Genomic DNA, 16,936 nt, shown 5'->3' on the forward strand with positions numbered 1-16,936 from the left:
CCACGCTCCAGAGACGTGCACGTTTGTAAGCTAATTGGCTTGGTAAAATTGTACATTGTCCCTACTGTGTAGGATTGTGTTAGTGTGCGGGGATCGCTGGTCGGCACGGACTCAGTGGGCCGAAGGGCCTGTTTCCGCACTGTATCTCTAAGTTAAACTACAGCATTCAATGGTGTATTCAACAATTAGTTGAGCTTCCACTGGTAACTTCGAGGCATCCACACCACCAGAAACCCTTCTTACTCAGCTCATTACAAGTACCGACAACATCATCAATGCTATGAGTTGAATATATTACAGAGGTTGACAATGGTAATCAGCTGGGTTGTTTTAATATCAGGAACGACATAGTCAATGACCCAAAGAGGATGTTTCAAGCGTCAGTAGGATATATAATTCAATTCAATGTCAGTCAGGCTCATTAACAGTACTACAGGAGAAAGATTTCACGTCAGAGCTTCTGGAGAGGCTTTTGCCTTTGATAAAAGCAGCCTAATGACAAAAGCCCTTCAGACAATTCATTATTACAAGCAGCCATCTGATGCCCCTCTTGTTGCACGCTTTCCCCATTGAACTACAATCAGTGTTAACCTGTAACATTGACACCATCACCAGGAGTTTGCAAGAGGATACACTAAAGAACACTTAATATTAATACATGCAACATTGCAACGTTAAAGTTTTCCAGTAAATGCAGGGTTGCGATTGTGTGCACAAACACAACAGCAATCAGTTGACCTACTGTGAGGCATAGATTCACAGAGTTGAGTATCAACGAAACAGGCCCTTCAGCCCGACTCGCCCATGCTAACAAAGTTGCTTAAGCGAGCTAGTCCCACACCTCTCCACACGCTTCACCCTCAATGTCAGCCAGATGCAGGAACTGGTTATTGACATCAGGAAACGGAGGTTGCCTCCATGTCATGGTCAGCATCAATGGCGTCATCTGCAAACTTGTAAATTCGGGCAGAGTTTGGCCCCACAGTGGCGAAGGAACAGGGAGGATAGTGAGATTTAAAAACATAGACAATAGGTGCAGGAGTAGAGGCCATTCGGCCCTTCAAGCCTGCACCATTCGCCATTCAATATGATCATGGCTGATCATCCACCTCAATATCCCGTCCCTGCCTTCTCTCCATACCCCCTGATCCCTTTAGCCACAAGGGCCACATCTAACTCCCTCTTAAATATAGCCAATGAACTGTGTGGCCTCAACTACCTTCTGTGGAAGAGAATTCCAGAGATTCACCACTCTGTGTGAAAAATGTTTTTCTCATCTCGGTCCTAAAAGATTTCCCCTTTAGGGCCAAATGGCCTACTCCTGCACCTATTTTCTATGTTATCCTTAAACTGTGTGCTGTGACCTCTTGTCCTGGACTTCCCCAACATCGGGAACAATCTTCCTGCATCTAGCCTGTCCAACCCCTTAAGAATTTTGTAAGTTTCTATAAGATCCCCCCTCAAACTTCTAAATTCTAGCGGGTACAAGCCGAGTCTATCCAGTCTTTCTTCATATGAAAGACATCCCAGGAATCAGTCTGGTGAACCTTCTCTGTACTCCCTCTATGGCAAGAATGTCTTTCCTCAGATTAGGAGACCAAAACTGTACACAAACTTCTGGTTTAGTTTAGCAATACAGCGTGGAATCAGGTCCACCAGGCCCACTGAGTCCGCGCTGACCAATGATCATCAGTATTCTATAATTTACAGAACCCAATTAACCTTCAAACCTGCAAGCTTTGGAATGTGGGAGGAAACCGGATCACCCGGAGAAAACCAGCAGTTTGTGTGGCTTTCCTCAATATGCAGCATTTCATGAGGTTATTTTTAAATTACAGAGACATAATCCCCAGAATCCTATCCAAGTCAGCCCGTCCCAAATCTCACCATCTCAAGATCAGTTAGTGATCAGTCACCCCACACCAAGGTTGCAGGTGAGTCTGCATGGACAGTACCCAGGTGTTTATTGATCACACGTGGAGACAATCGAGCTAAGTCCAGAACCTGGTGAGCCCATCATAGGGCGCCGAAATTTTCAACATGTTGAAAATCCAGCGGCAACCAGAAAGACGCTACGACTCTTTGGAGACCTCTCACAACCATACAGGCCGTGTGTTTGTGAGAGGTCTCCTATGGTCATCTGATATCCATATCTTCCATGCATTTCGAACAAGAGGCAGAGTAGTTAGTGGGAACACTCAATTACAGCAGAGTTCTCCAAGTACAGACCAGACGTCTAACACGGCAGCCTCTGATCTCAGATTTAATAATACACCTGACAAAGGCAGCTCGGGCCTAGTTCCACATTTTTAACTGAAATGATGTTCGTGTCAACAGGTCGAAGTCAGCCTGACAGTAATCCAACAAGTTAACAAATCTCTTGTGATACCAAATGTTCTTTCTTCCCACCTCTGACTGTGCAATGGAGTCAATTCTGAACATCACTCTGTCAGGACAAAGATCCAGAAATGTAAAAGCACATCATGATATGAAAAAGAGACAGACTCAGTTCGGATTTCTAAGGAATATGGTTCAAGGCTTGAGATGGATCACCACAAGGTTAAACATCAGAAGTATTTTAATTTATAAACGTCTACACAACTCCAATTGCTTTCAGGAAGTTATTTTTGAATCAACTCCCTGCTGTTCAAATACCCGATTCCCGCAGTTCGACAATGGTGACCCGAAACGTCACCCATTCCTTCTATCCAGAGATGCTGCCTGCACTGAGTGACTAACATATGAGCAAACATGGATATGGAGGGGTATAGGTCACATACAGACAGAGGAGATTAGTTTAGCTTGGCATAATGTTCGACACAGACATTGAGGGCCGATGGGCCTATTCCTGTGCTGTACCGTTCTATATACAGACACCTGGACAATTTTATCAAATAACGCTCTTGTTCATCTAATAGCAAAGTCTGATTTACGCACTACCCTTTTTGGAAGAACGCGCACAAAATGACTACTGACTGTGTGTAGTCCTCTATCGGTTTAATTTAAACATTTGTGAATTGTGACCCCTTGCTTTTCACTTCACGTAAAGCAAGGTGCCTGTTCCTGCATGGGCCTAATATTGAGAACTGATTTAAGAATTTTGCAAGTTTCCAGTTGTGTCCCTCTTAAGCTTCCAGTGCCCTAGAGAGTATAACACAACAGAATCCCCTCGTTAGATGCACCGTCTCTTGCCCGGAGGAGGGGAATCGAGGACCACAGGACATAAGTTCAAGGTGAAGGGGAAAAGATTTAATTGGAATCTGATGGGTAACTTTTTCACACAAAAGGGTGGTGAGTGTATGGAACGAGCTGCCAGAGGCAGGGACTAACTACCCCAACGTTTAAGAAGCAGTTAGACTGGTACATGGATAGGACAGGTTTGGAAGGATATGGACCAAACGCGGGCAGGTGGGACGAGTGTAGCTGGGACAATGTTGGCAAGTTGGGCCGAAGGGCCTGCTTACACACTGTATCACTCTGACTTTTTGAAAATGTATGTGGGACCATTTTGGTTGTAATTTGCCCACATTAGTGATGTACACCAAATAAACCGACTTCAAAGATAACAAACAGTCCAATTGTTTTGGGATTCCCCAAGAACATAAAAGGTGCGGCATAATTTCAAATTCTTGCTTTCTTGCTCAATAAACATGCCCGGACGATTTACCCTCTCTGTAACTAAGGGTTATTTATGCAAGTGCAAAGAAAATCAATGATTTTAAACACATACATCTTGACATCTTTTTTTCCTTCGAAAAACATTAAATTTCAAAATAATTATATTTTAAAGGTTTCTGAACCTAGTCATCCATGCATTTCCTCAGTAGAATAATGAAGCTCTTGTCCTTCTGGCAATGTCAGCCCCCAGATCACCCTGTACTGTAGCATCGCTGCATGCCGCTAGATGTCGGGCTGACCACTTATGTTTGACGTGGAAGAAGGAACTGCAGGTGCTGGTTTCAACCAAAGATAGACACAAAAAACTGGAGTAACACAGCGGGTCAGGCAGCATCTCTGGAGAGCAGGAATGGGTGACGTTTCGGGTCGAGACCCTTCTTCAGACTGGTTAGGAATAAGGGAAACGAGAGATACAGACAGTGATGTGGAGACATAAAGAACAATGGATAGAAACATAGAAAATCATAGAAATTAGGTGCAGGAGTAGGCCATTTGGCCCTTCGAGCCTGCACCGCCATTCAATATGATCATGGCTGATCATCCAACTCAGTATCCCGTACCTGCCTTCTCTCCATACCCCATGATCCCCTTAGCCACAAGGGCCACATCTAACTCCCTCTTAAATATAGCCAATGAACTGGCCTCAACTACCCTCTGCGGCAGAGAGTTCCAGAGATTCACCACATGAAAGATATGCAAATCGTAACGATAGTAAAGGAAACAGGCCATTTTTGGCTGTTTGTAGGGTGAAAACGAGAAGCTGGTGTGACTTGGGTGGGGGAGGGATGAGAGAGAGTGGGACTGCCAGGGCTACCTGAAGTGAGAGAAATCAATATTCATTCCACTGGGCTGTAAGCTGCCCAAGTGAAATATGAGGTGCTGTTCCAACAATTTGCGTTTAGTCTCACTCTGACAATGGAAGAGATCGCGGGTAGAACGGTCGGTATAGGAATGGGAAGGAGAAGGAGAGTGGTGAATCTCTGGAACTCTCTGCCACAGAGGGTAGTTGAGGACAGTTCATTGGCTATATTTAAGAGGGAGTTAGATGTGGCCCTTGTGGCTAAAGGGATCAGGGGGTATGGAGAGAAGGCAGGTACAGGATACTGAGTTGGATGATCAGCCATGATTATATTGAATGGCGGTGCAGGCTCGAAGGGCCGAATGGCCTACTCCTGCACCTAATTTCTATGTTTCTATGTAAAGTGTCTGGCAACCGGGAGATCAGGTTGGTCTTTTTGCTGTTATTCTTGCCTTTTCATCTGCTGATGGCATCAATACTTGCTGAAGGTGCCCAGTTCCACAAGGGCCACTGCCCTCTACCAGCCTGGTTAGAAAACTGCTTGCTGCATCGCGTGCCGACAAGACTCTTTGCAGCCCAGAAGGAAGGCTAAATATGTTGTGTAGGAATCGGCAGTGGGATTGCTCATTTCATCACGCCCTTACCCCAAAGGCAATGAGGCCAGTTGTAGCATTTCCAAATGCCACGTCTGCCAAGATTCATTAAGTCAGCAGAGGCAAGTGTCCCAACTTGGAACCTTCAGCTCAGAGCTACACAGGGCTGTCATTAAATATCTGCAACTTTTTTTCGTTAGGCAAATGGCTTCCTTCCATCGGGATGGAAATATTTTAATTCAAAAGATATTCGGCAAAAGAAAAATGAAACAAAAAAAAAATCAGATATTCAGCAGCTCGCAGTCTTGAGTGTGCTGTAAAGATTCTCCTGGGAATAGGTTTGGTAAGAACTCTTGCTCTGCTCTACCAGGGTAAGCAAAGCCAGGAATCCACAGTGTTGTGTGAATTAAACATAAACACATTTTCCCCAGCCTTTTGATATTCAACCAGCAGGCCATTACTGCAGCGTACGGTAACCTTCACCTTAAGATATGAAGACAGGCAAGAAGGTTACCCATCACATTTAACAGACAACACAACTCAGCATTCTCAGAATGGTGAAATCATTAATTTCCAAAAAAAATAAATCAAAAGAAAAATCAGTCTGATTAAAAACACAAATACAAAACTGGAACAAAACACAAAAATGCTGAAGTAACACAGCAGGTCAGACAGCATCTGTGGGGGGAATAGATAGGTGACGTTTCGGGTCAGGACCCTTCTTCATAAGAAATGGTCCCAGCTCGAAATGCCTGTCCATTCCCTCCACAGATGCTACCCGACTCATTGAGTTATTCCAGTACTTTGTGTTTTGCCCAAGATTACAGCAGTTCCTTGTCTTTCCAAATATCAAACTCGCCTCTGTAAAAGGGGCTGATGAATTTGCCAAGATCTCTACAAGAACTTAAACCTTATTGGGCTTCTGACCGATCGTTCCACAACCTGGGGGTGCTGTCCGATTCATCACTACTCCTTGAGGACATTAGACTTATCTATGGTTCAGTTTAGTTTATTGTTATGTGCACTGAGGTACAGCAAAAAGCATTTGCTGCGTGCTATCCAGTCAGCGGAAAGACAATACATATTTGCAATTCAGCCATTTACAGTGTACAGAGAGATTTAAGATTGTAACGTGGTTATAGATCTGCTTCTGTGGCTAGCACCCAAATATTCGCCTGGGTTGGACCTCATCTTGGAAGCATCCTCATCTATGGAACTACAATGCTGTGAACTATATTCTGCACTCTGTATCTTCACCTGTGCTCTACCTATTGTAATGTAATAGTTCAGGTAACCTCTCCAGTGCCCTCACCTTTCATAAAGTGGGGCACCAGAACTGAACATAGAAACATAGAAACATAGAAATTAGGTGCAGGAGTAGGCCATTCGGCCCTTCGAGCCTGCACCGCCATTCAATATAATCATGGCTGATCATCCAACTCAGTATCCCGTACCTGCCTTCTCTCCATACCCCCTGATCCCTTTAGCGACAAGGGCCACATCTAACTCCCTCTTAAATATAGCCAATGAACTGGCCTCGACTACCCTCTGCGGCAGAGAGTTCCAGAGATTCACCACTCTCTGTGTGAAAAAAGTTCTTCTCATCTCGGTTTTAAAGGATTTCCCCCTTATCCTTAAGCTGTGACCCCTTGTCCTGGACTTCCCCAACATCGGGAACAATCTTCCTGCATCTAGCCTGTCCAACCCCTTAAGAATTTTGTAAGTTTCTATAAGATCCCCTCTCAATCTCCTAAATTCTAGAGAGTATAAACCAAGTCTATCCAGTCTTTCTTCATAAGACAGTCCTGACATCCCAGGAATCAGTCTGGTGAACCTTCTCTGCACTCCCTCTATGGCAATAATGTCCGTCCTCAGATTTGGAGACCAAAACTGTACGCAATACTCCAGGTGTGGTCTCACCAAGACCCTGTACAACTGCAGTAGAACCTCCCTGCTCCTATACTCAAATCCTTTTGCTATGTCCAGCTCTGAATTAACCAGTTTTCTACAACATACTCGAGGCAATCAGCATCAACCTGATGTCTGCGCTGAGATTCAAATAATTAACATGCTTGCCCAACAACATTTTCTATTAGGATTTTTTAATGCAATATTAACTGGGAAAGCACTTTGAACAAAAGTTTTTCAACTTTAATAGATACAGTTGCCAGACTTAAGCAGCAAATTTCAATCCCATTAAAATGCTCAGTGCATTGTGCTGATCTTTCTATTCTTTAACTCAGATCTGCAAGACAGCATGAATTATCAACAGCGAGTAGCCTCTGGAATTTCATTTATCCCTCTTAAATAAAGATACGGGAGAGAAGGCCATTTGACCCACGATGCCATGGTGACTACCAAACACCCATTTACACTAAACTTGCACTAATCTCATCCGACTTTATTATTAATCCCACTCCCCAGATTCTGCCTCTCCCCACACACAAAGTGGAAATTTACAGGTGCTGATTAATCTATCAACCTTTACACCTTTGGCATGTGGGAGGAGACCAGAGCACCTGGAGGAAACCCACACAGTCACATGGAGAACGTGTAAACTCCACGCAAGCAACACCCGAGGTCAGGATTGAAGCCAGGATTTACACCCACCCTCTGACATTATTTCTCTGCCAATTCTGCCCTGTCTTTGCAGGAGTATGTGAGCTGATTCTAACTCTGTGGAATCATATTGCCCAAACTGTGGAATCATATTGCCCAAACGTTTCGGCCCGAAATGTTGCCTATTTCCTTCGCTCCATAGATGCTGCACCCGCTGAGTTTCTCCAGCTTTTTTGTGTAACCTTCGATTCTCCAGCATCTGCAGTTCCTTCTTAAACACTATGAATCATATTGCCCAAACTATAAATCATATTGCCCAAGCTATGAACCAACACCACTTCCTCCCCACCGATGTGATGAAAGACATCCATAGTGGCTCATGTAAAGAACGGTGCACAAATCCCCACTAGTATCTCACTCAAGTGACCATTCATCATGTGCTTGTGGTATAACCACCACAGAAGGTAATGCCACCAAGTTTGACAACATCATTACACAGGATATGCACATGACACATGGCATGGCGGCACAGCTAATGACTTGCAGCACCATAGATCCGGGTTCGATCCCGACTACGGTTGCTGTCTGTACGGAGTTTGTACGTTCTCCCCGTGACCACGTGGGTTTGCACCAAGATCTTCAGTTTCACCGTACACGTGTGTAGGTTAATTGGCTTGGTATAAATGAAAAATTGTCCCCAGTGTGTGTGTGTAGGATAGTATTAGTGTGTGGGGATCACTGATGGGCCGAAGGACCTGTTTCCATGCTGTATCACCAAAGTCCATTGCCACCACTTCTCAACATAACATTTTTTTTTCCTAGTAATGATGGAACAATAATCAGGAACTATGACCGATTTGTTCCAGGGGAGGAGAGAAAAACCCAACTTAGTATGGTCCAAGAATAGAACCGCAGATCTTTCCGTCTGTCGTTCAGAGACGTTCAGGCTGCCTGATTTGTCATTAGAAAGTGCTTCAGACCCTTCACTTAAAAAAGCAAGGTGTGAATGATGAGGCCTGATGTCTATCATGGGTACAAGTTCTTTGGTATGTTAGACAGCAGTGGAAAGGAAAATAAAATTAGATCACTACCAGTTAAGAATGACAGCTCAACAGAACAGATAAGTCTCCTAGGTGACTAAACTTTTTCCATAAGTTCATAAAATGGTGGAGTAGAATATGGGCATTTGGCCCATCGCTTCTACTCCGCCATTCCGCCATCTACTCAGCCATGATCACATTGAATGGCGATGCTGGCTCGAAGGGCCTACTGTCTCGAATGCACCTATTATCGATCTTATCTTTCTCTCTTCAACTCTCAACTCTCCTGCCTTCTTCCCATAACCTTTGACACTCTTACTAATCAAGAATTCCCAAAGGGTCACAACTGGCCCAGAATTTCCAATACCAATTAAATTCCAATTCTTTGGCACTAGTATATATTTGCTCTGGATCCTTCTCTGGAACTTGTTTTCGCCCACTCTTTGCAAAAACTTCTGTCGCTGATTTTCCAGCCAACTACAATCCCGGCATCCCTGCACTTGCAACCTCCTGAAATGCAACACGAGTTCTCACGGATAAACGATTAAATCGCTGGCAGGTACAACACATTAACTTTCAAGGTGGCTGCAAAAACTGCCAAAAAAAATTCTTGCTATAGAGGGAGTGCAGCGTAGGTTTACAAGGTTAATTCCCGGGATGGTGGGACTGTCATATGTTGAGAGAATGGAGAATGAATGCTTTCAAGAGAGAGATAGATAGGGCTCTTAAAAATAGCGGAGTCAGGGGATATGGGGAGAAGGCAGGAACGGGGTAGTGATTGGTGATGATCAGCCATGATCACATTGAATGGCGGTACTGGCTCGAAGGGCCGAATGGCCTCTACTCCTGCACCTATTGTCACGGTTCATCCAAAATGCGACTAATGGAGTAACCGTCACCAGGAGGCAAAGATTGAAGGTTCACATGATCAATGCCACCATGAGTCAATGAATGAAGGCGTACTAATGGCAAGCATTGGTTTAGTTCGTATCACAGCAGAAGCAATTCCACCCAGAAAAATAAGGGAGTGTGCAAGTGTCAAACAAATGATTAAAGGTCAAATGATATTTACGACTTTACAAATTTCATCATGTTTAGCGCAGAAATTAAGAAAAAAAAATAGCCACGTCACCTGCTAGCGGCTCCAAATCAGAATGTCTTTTGGAGAGAGTAAACGAAATACATCTTAAACTAAATGTTTTACACAAAGCTACATCAAAGAAGTCATCCAGCAAGCCCATACCAGAAGGCTGGAACCTTAAACACGTGGTAACATTTCACACTTAGAATATTACTTTCCAATGAACAACCCATTGTGCCTGTGGTCTTATGGTGCAAAGATGTTTCCACGATTCACTAAATGGTTTATCCAGCAGACAGAAAGATTTCTTAATGACTGGAATCATGCCTGCCCTGTTAAAGACGACCAGTGGCTACAGATGACAAAGGTTTGTCCCAACTGAAGCCTTTTAGCCACTTCATGTTTATCTCTCGAAAAATAAAGTTTACTCGCCCACAGCTAAGGGTCGCTGAGAATCAAAAGAGAGGGTCTGGATAATTGGTATAGGGTAGAAATAATCATTTGACCTTAATAAAAAAGTGAATAGCACCTTGCTTGCCACTGCACACAATGTCCGGGAGATAATTGGGGACCACCATTACTTTGTAGACGTCATGCTTGTGCTGCTAGTTCTCGGGGCGCTTGGACGGTATTTGTAATCATGAGAAAGATGGCCCCGCCCAGAATTAAATGCCACTGCATAAAAGAAAACAGAAATAAACACCAGCACATCAAATCCACAGATACACATGACACACAGACAAGCAACATTGACCGGTTGGTTGACAATAGCAGCTTTTAGGGATGTCCTTCTTCGTTCTCCGCCTATTGTATGTCAAGAACATTTCAAGCCATTCCTTTGTACATTTTGCAGATCGGACTACAGTAGTTCCTTTATGGTTGTGTGAAGCCCATGATATCACAGAACATCTCGTCATTGCACAAGGTGCCTGTTCCTTCTCTCCCTCTCCAAATGTTGTTCTTGTCTTGCTATGATGTCGCCATCGAGTACATTGCACGTACGTACGTGCACCCAGGCCACAGCTGTTGGTGGGCTGACTTACTACAGAGGGAATGTACTGACAAACCCTATCATGGGCTCGCCCAAACATCTCACTCATAGAAACATAGAAACATAGAAATTAGGTGCAGGAGTAGGCCATTCGGCCCTTCGAGCCTGCACCGCCATTCAATATGATCATGGCTGATCATCCAACTCAGTATCCCGTACCTGCCTTCTCTCCATACCCCCTGATCCCCTTAGCACAAGGGCCACATCTAACTCCCTCTTAAATATAGCCAATGAACTGGCCTCAACTACCCTCTGTGGCAGAGAGTTCCAGAGATTCACCACTCTCTGTGTGAAAAAAGTTCTTCTCATCTCGGTTTTTAAAGGATTTCGCCCTTATCCTTAAGCTGTGACCCCTTGTCCTGGACTTCCCTAACATCGGGAACAATCTTCTTGCATCTAGCCTGTCCAACCCCTTAAGAATTTTGTAAGTTTCTATAAGATCCCCTCTCAAACTTCTAAATTCTAGAGAGTATAAACCAAGTCTATCCAGTCTTTCTTCATAAGACAGTCCTGACATCCCAGGAATCAGTCTGGTGAACCGTCTCTGCACTCCCTCTATGGCACTCATAATTAACGCCACTGGATTCACCAAACAGCAAGTCATGCGGTGGGTTCTCTACCCAAGGGAGAATTATTAAATTGTTAACCTTTTATTTGTAGATGCTGTTTTAATGAGCATCCCTGCAGCATTATCTGACACATTAGCAAACTCAATGCCAGCCTTTATTTCAAGACGGCTGGTATGCAAAAACAGGGATGTAATGCTGAGGCTCTATAAGGCGCTGGTAAGGCCACATTTGGAATATTGTGAGCAATTTTAGGCACCATATCTGAGGAAGGATGTGCTGGCGCTGGAGAGGGTCCAGAGATGGTTTACAAGAATGATCCCAGGAATGAGTAGGTTAACCTATGATGAGCATTTGTCGGCACTGGGCCTGTACTCGCTGGAGTTTAGAAGAATGAGGGGGGACCTGATTGAAACATACAGAATAGTGAAAGGCTTGGATAGAGTGGATGTGGAGAGGATGTTCCCACTAGTGGGAGAGTCTAGCGCTAGAGGTCATAGCATAAGAATTAAAGGATGTTCTTTTAGGAAAATGAGGAGAAATTTCTTCAGTGTCAGAGGGTGGTGAATCTGTGGAATTCTTTGCCACAGAAGGCTGTGGAGGCCAAGTCAGTGGATATTTTGTAAGGCAGAGAGAGATAGATTTTTGATTAGTACAGGGGTCAGAGGTTATGGGGAGAAGGCAGGAGAATGGGGTTAGGAGGGAGAGATAGATCAGCCATGATTGACAATAGACATTAGACAATAGGTGCAGCAGTAGGTCATTCGGCCCTTCAAGCCAGCACTGCCATTCATGGTGATCATGGCTGAACATCCACATTCAGTACCCCGTTCCTGCCTTCTCACCGTATCCCCTGACTCTGCTATCTTTGAACTCTATCTAACTCTCCCTTGAAAGTATCCAGAGAACCTGCCTCCGCTGTCTTCAGAGGCAGAGAATTCCACAGATTCAAAACTCTCTGGGTGAAAAGGTTTTTCCTCATCTCTGTTCTAAATGGCCTACCCCTTATTCTTAAACTGTGGCCCTGGTTCTGGACTCCCCCAACATGTTTCCTGCCTCTAGCGTGTCCAATCCCTTAATAATCTTGTATGTTTCAATAAGATCTCCTCTCATCCTTCTAAATGGCAGAGTAGACTTGATGGGCCAAATGGCCTAATTCTACTCCTTATAACTTATGACAATATGCACAAACTGCAATGGTTCTCTTCTTCAGGTAGTGAAATAAAATCCATCCAATCACAGGAGATGGACCTCTATTGATCCATTAATACAACGCTACTGCAGTAAACACATGTTCAACCTCCAAACCAGACATGAGAGCTACAATTGTACCCACAACAACATTTGCATCTTGCTTAATGTAGCATGACAGGAATTCAGCGGGGGGGCATGTTAACCATCTACACTGCCTCACTAATTATAACTTTTATGCCGCAGTACTTATCAAACTGAATATCAACAATTCATCTAGCTTGCTTTCCACATTCTCAATTTTCATAATCCATAATCTGAAGAAGGGTTCCGATCCAAAAAGTCATTGTCCATGATCTCCGGAGATGTTGCCTGACCCACAGAGTTACTGAATTTCTTTGGTAAACCAGCATCTGCAGTTCCTTGCGGTAATATTTATTTCCATATTATTCATTTCCTCTGCGATATTTGGTAAGGTTTATTTTTATGCTTACTCTCATTGCCCTTTTCTAGTTGTTGATGTTTCCAAATGTTACTTTCCCATTTTAAATTGCACGCCTGTCCGCGACAATGTCAGGGCGTAATATTTACCCGAGGTACCAAGAGGGGGGCTCAATCAACAAAGCTGAGGCACAGAAGTTAACCAGAACTGAGTTAGAATATGCTGCAGACGGGCTAGCACCTCAGTTGCTCTTACTTGGAGCAGCTCATTTCAAAACATCAGACCATCGTGCTGCCACAAGCACACAGAAGCCCGAGCTGTCAATTGTGGTTCATACGTACCTCTACGGGTCATTTATTATCTGTGGGTTGATTATACTGCTTCCATTTTCTCCAGAGATCTGACGTGCCGAGTTACTCCAGCTTTTTGTGTCTATTTCCCCAGACTGCTCAGAGTCACACAGCCCATCGTCCCAACTCGACCATGCCGATCAAGATGCCTCATCTACACTACTCCCACCTAACTGAGTTTGGCCCGGATCCCTCTAAACCTTTCCTATCCACGAACCTGTTCAAAATCCTTTTAAATGCTTTTATAGTACCTTCCTGAACAGCTCATTCCATATTATCACCACCCTCTGTGTGAAAAAGTTGTCCCTCAGGTTACTATTAAATCTTTCCCTCTCAGACAATAAACAATAGGTGCAGGAGTAGGCCGTTTGGCCCTTCGAGCCAGCACCGCCATTCAATGTGATCATGGCTGATCATCCCCAATCAGTACCCCATTCCTGCCTTCTCCCCATATCCCCTGACTCCGCTATCTTTAAGAGCCCTATCTAGCTCTCTCTTGAAAGCATCCAGAGAACCTGCCTCCACCGCCCTCTGAGGCAGAGAATTCCACAGACTCACCACTCTCTGTGAGAAAAAGTGTTTCCTCGTCTCCGTTCTAAATGGCTTACCCCTTATTCTTAAACTGTGTGGCCCCTGGTTCTGGACTCCCCCAACATCGGGAACATGTTTCCTGCCTCTAGTGTGTCCAAGCCCTTAACAATCTTATATGTTTCAATGAGATCCCCTCTCATCCTTCTAAACTCCAGAGTGTACAAGCCCAGCTGCTCCATTTTCTCTCAGCTTAAAGAACTTCTCAGCATGACATTGAACGACGCAGGCTAAGCAAGATGGCGGTTTGATCCTGACTTAGCTGATTCACAGCTGGGACGCTGGGAGTGAGCACCCTTGGGTGGGTGGGCAGAGTTTGCACCACATTGCATGGCCCCAGTCCATGGAACAATGGGCTTGGATGTAGATTCACTATTAATCTAATCAAGTGGGACAGGGCTGGCAGCAATTTGGAAAATGTATCTCAGCTCCAATGGACACTTTCAGAAGTGAATGACAAACAAAATTATTCTCTAACCATCTAATATTTGATCAAAGATTACTGAAAATAAGAACAACTCCGATGCAACATGGCCAAGAATGGATAAAATATTAAAACAATATGTTATAAAAATAAATAATGCATGACAACGTGATTAGAACTACAGCAGTCTCCAGAGAACAGGATTCCTGAAACTTAATGAACTTCACTAATGCGGTTTAACGCATTATTTGTAGCCGTAAAGGTATTACTGCATGGAACATGTTTGTGCTCCATTTAATCCAGTCACCAAATGAATACATTAGTTTCTGGTGAGCAGGTCAGGTCACATTCACTGCAGTAGTCAGCAGTTTGAAACAGCTCAGAACTCTGAGTACAATGAAATCAATGAGTCCTCCCCGCTGACAACTCTTTAAGGACATTCTGCGGTGAATTTGCTTACTTCTGTGTCGGAGGATTCCAGTCACAGAGCCTCCTTGGAATTCCTCATTAAAACATCAGGGTTCTGCTTCTCCTGCTGCTGAGGTTGTCTAATGAGCAAAGTAGTTTACATGGCATTGAGGTCAGAACTCCAGTCAATGGCATCAGCTGCTTGCAGCTGCAACTGGGGCATTATTACTGACCTGGCCAGAGCCACATGATATCGGTGGGGACGAATGGACACCTGTCTAGTGACGAGAATGTTTGAACTGTCAGCTGATGTGCAAGGAAGAAACTACAATTACTGCTGCCCGCGTCAGAAGAAAGTTAGAGCTGCCAGATGACGTCTGGTCATCCAGTGTTGACTGATGAGATGTGATTCAGAATCAGATTCAACAGTGATCACTGAGCAAGTGTGCTTTCTTCACAATAAGTCTTTCACACTCATCAGCTCAGAACTTCTCCTCTCACCCAATATATTAAAAAATGTTTTTTTTTTAATCAACAGAGAAAAGGAAGATCGCATTCAGAAAATTATATCATTTCATTTTGTATTTGAAGAATGACTTTTTGGACAATGCATTAAAGAAATGCTGACACCTGCAGAACTGTACTCTGGTGTTGAAGAGACAACGTCTAGGAGGAACAAGGGGAATAGAAAAGCACGGATGGGGAATCTACAATTCATACAAGAATCCAAACCTGGTAATGAATCCAAGTACAGTTACTAAATCTTTCATTAATTTCAGGCATTAATAACCAAATGAAGTGCAGGCCACTTCAACAAGAGCACAGGCCCAGGAATAGTTCAATTACTAAAAGCAGCCATGCCAAGAAATGGTCTCCAGATGGAGACAGATTTCCGTCAAGTTCCTAGTGTCAACTTGCTGGATCACTGCCAATTCCCAGACGGTCAGAAGAGGCTTCCAGCAGTAATGATAGAAGATGGGGCCATCTATCTACATCTGACCACATTTGCAATGAACTCACTAGCAGTGATTTTCACTGCAATCAGCACTCAACAGAGAGAGGGATCAGCAAAAATGTTCAGCTAAATATTTTCTCCCACTCACGTTGACTCCATGCAAATTGTTAGACTGTTGTTTTCTCATTTTCATTCATAATTTGCTCCCTCCTGTTCAATTATCTGCTACCTATCTTGCCTATTTTACTATTAACAGTATGAGTGTTTCATATATTTAATATATCCTGTTTATTGTGCATTAATGGCAGTAACATATTATGATAGCAACACCTCAAAAGATGCATCAGTGACATCAGAAATAATAAAGCTTGCACTATTCATAAATATGCAAATATTACTTGTTTGAAAGTGGGTGGGTGTGTTAAAAGATTTATTTTTCTACTATTCCTTTTTCTATTCTCTCCTTTTCTAGTTCACAGCTGTCAATTGCCCTTAGCTCACAATAGACAATAGGTGCAGGAGTAGGCCATTCGGCCCTTCGAGCCATGGCTGATCATGATCACATGGCTGATCACAGCTAGTTCATAAACATGTACAAAATAGAAACAGGCCCTTCGGCCCACCAGGTCCTTCAATTAATCCCATACTGATCCCTTTTTATCCCGCACAAATTGCAATCAGTTGCTCCACACCCTATCACTCTCTTACATAGAAAATAGGTGCAGGAGTAGAGGCCATTCGGCCCTTCGAGCCTGCACCGCCATTCAATATGATCATGGCTGATCATCCAACTCAGTATCCTGTACCTGCCTTCTCTCCATACCCCCTGATCCCTTTAGCCACAAGGGCCACATCTAACTCCCTCTTAAATATAGCCAATGAACTGTGGCCTCAACTTACATACAATAGCCACAGGCACAAAGCCAACCCCATGCACATCAACAGCCACAATCCAAATTCTAATCAGGGTTTATAATGTCTGTACTATATATTAAAGAGAACTATGAATCATACTATAGATTAATGGAAGGGAAACATAGCTTTCTTTGATGCGATTATGGTGTGTTTCATGGCAGAGTTAACTGACTGCAGGGAACAATTTAGAAGACTTTTGGTTTTTATTTCACCACCATTTCACAGATCAATTGCACCCTCTGTGCATATTGACACTCCATCACACTCGAACCTGTGCTACATAATAAATATCAAGT

General features: G+C 43.7%; 1 protein-coding gene across 1 annotated transcript in view; it reads right to left on the bottom strand.

Annotated features, from left to right (window-relative positions):
- emc10 (ER membrane protein complex subunit 10) overlaps positions 1 to 16,936 on the bottom strand; it is a 35,170-nt gene that overhangs the window by 1,873 nt on the left and 16,361 nt on the right. The window lies entirely within an intron of this gene.

Source organism: Leucoraja erinacea, chromosome 37 (assembly GCF_028641065.1).
Source record: "Leucoraja erinacea ecotype New England chromosome 37, Leri_hhj_1, whole genome shotgun sequence".
NCBI classification, from domain to species: domain Eukaryota; kingdom Metazoa; phylum Chordata; class Chondrichthyes; order Rajiformes; family Rajidae; genus Leucoraja; species Leucoraja erinaceus.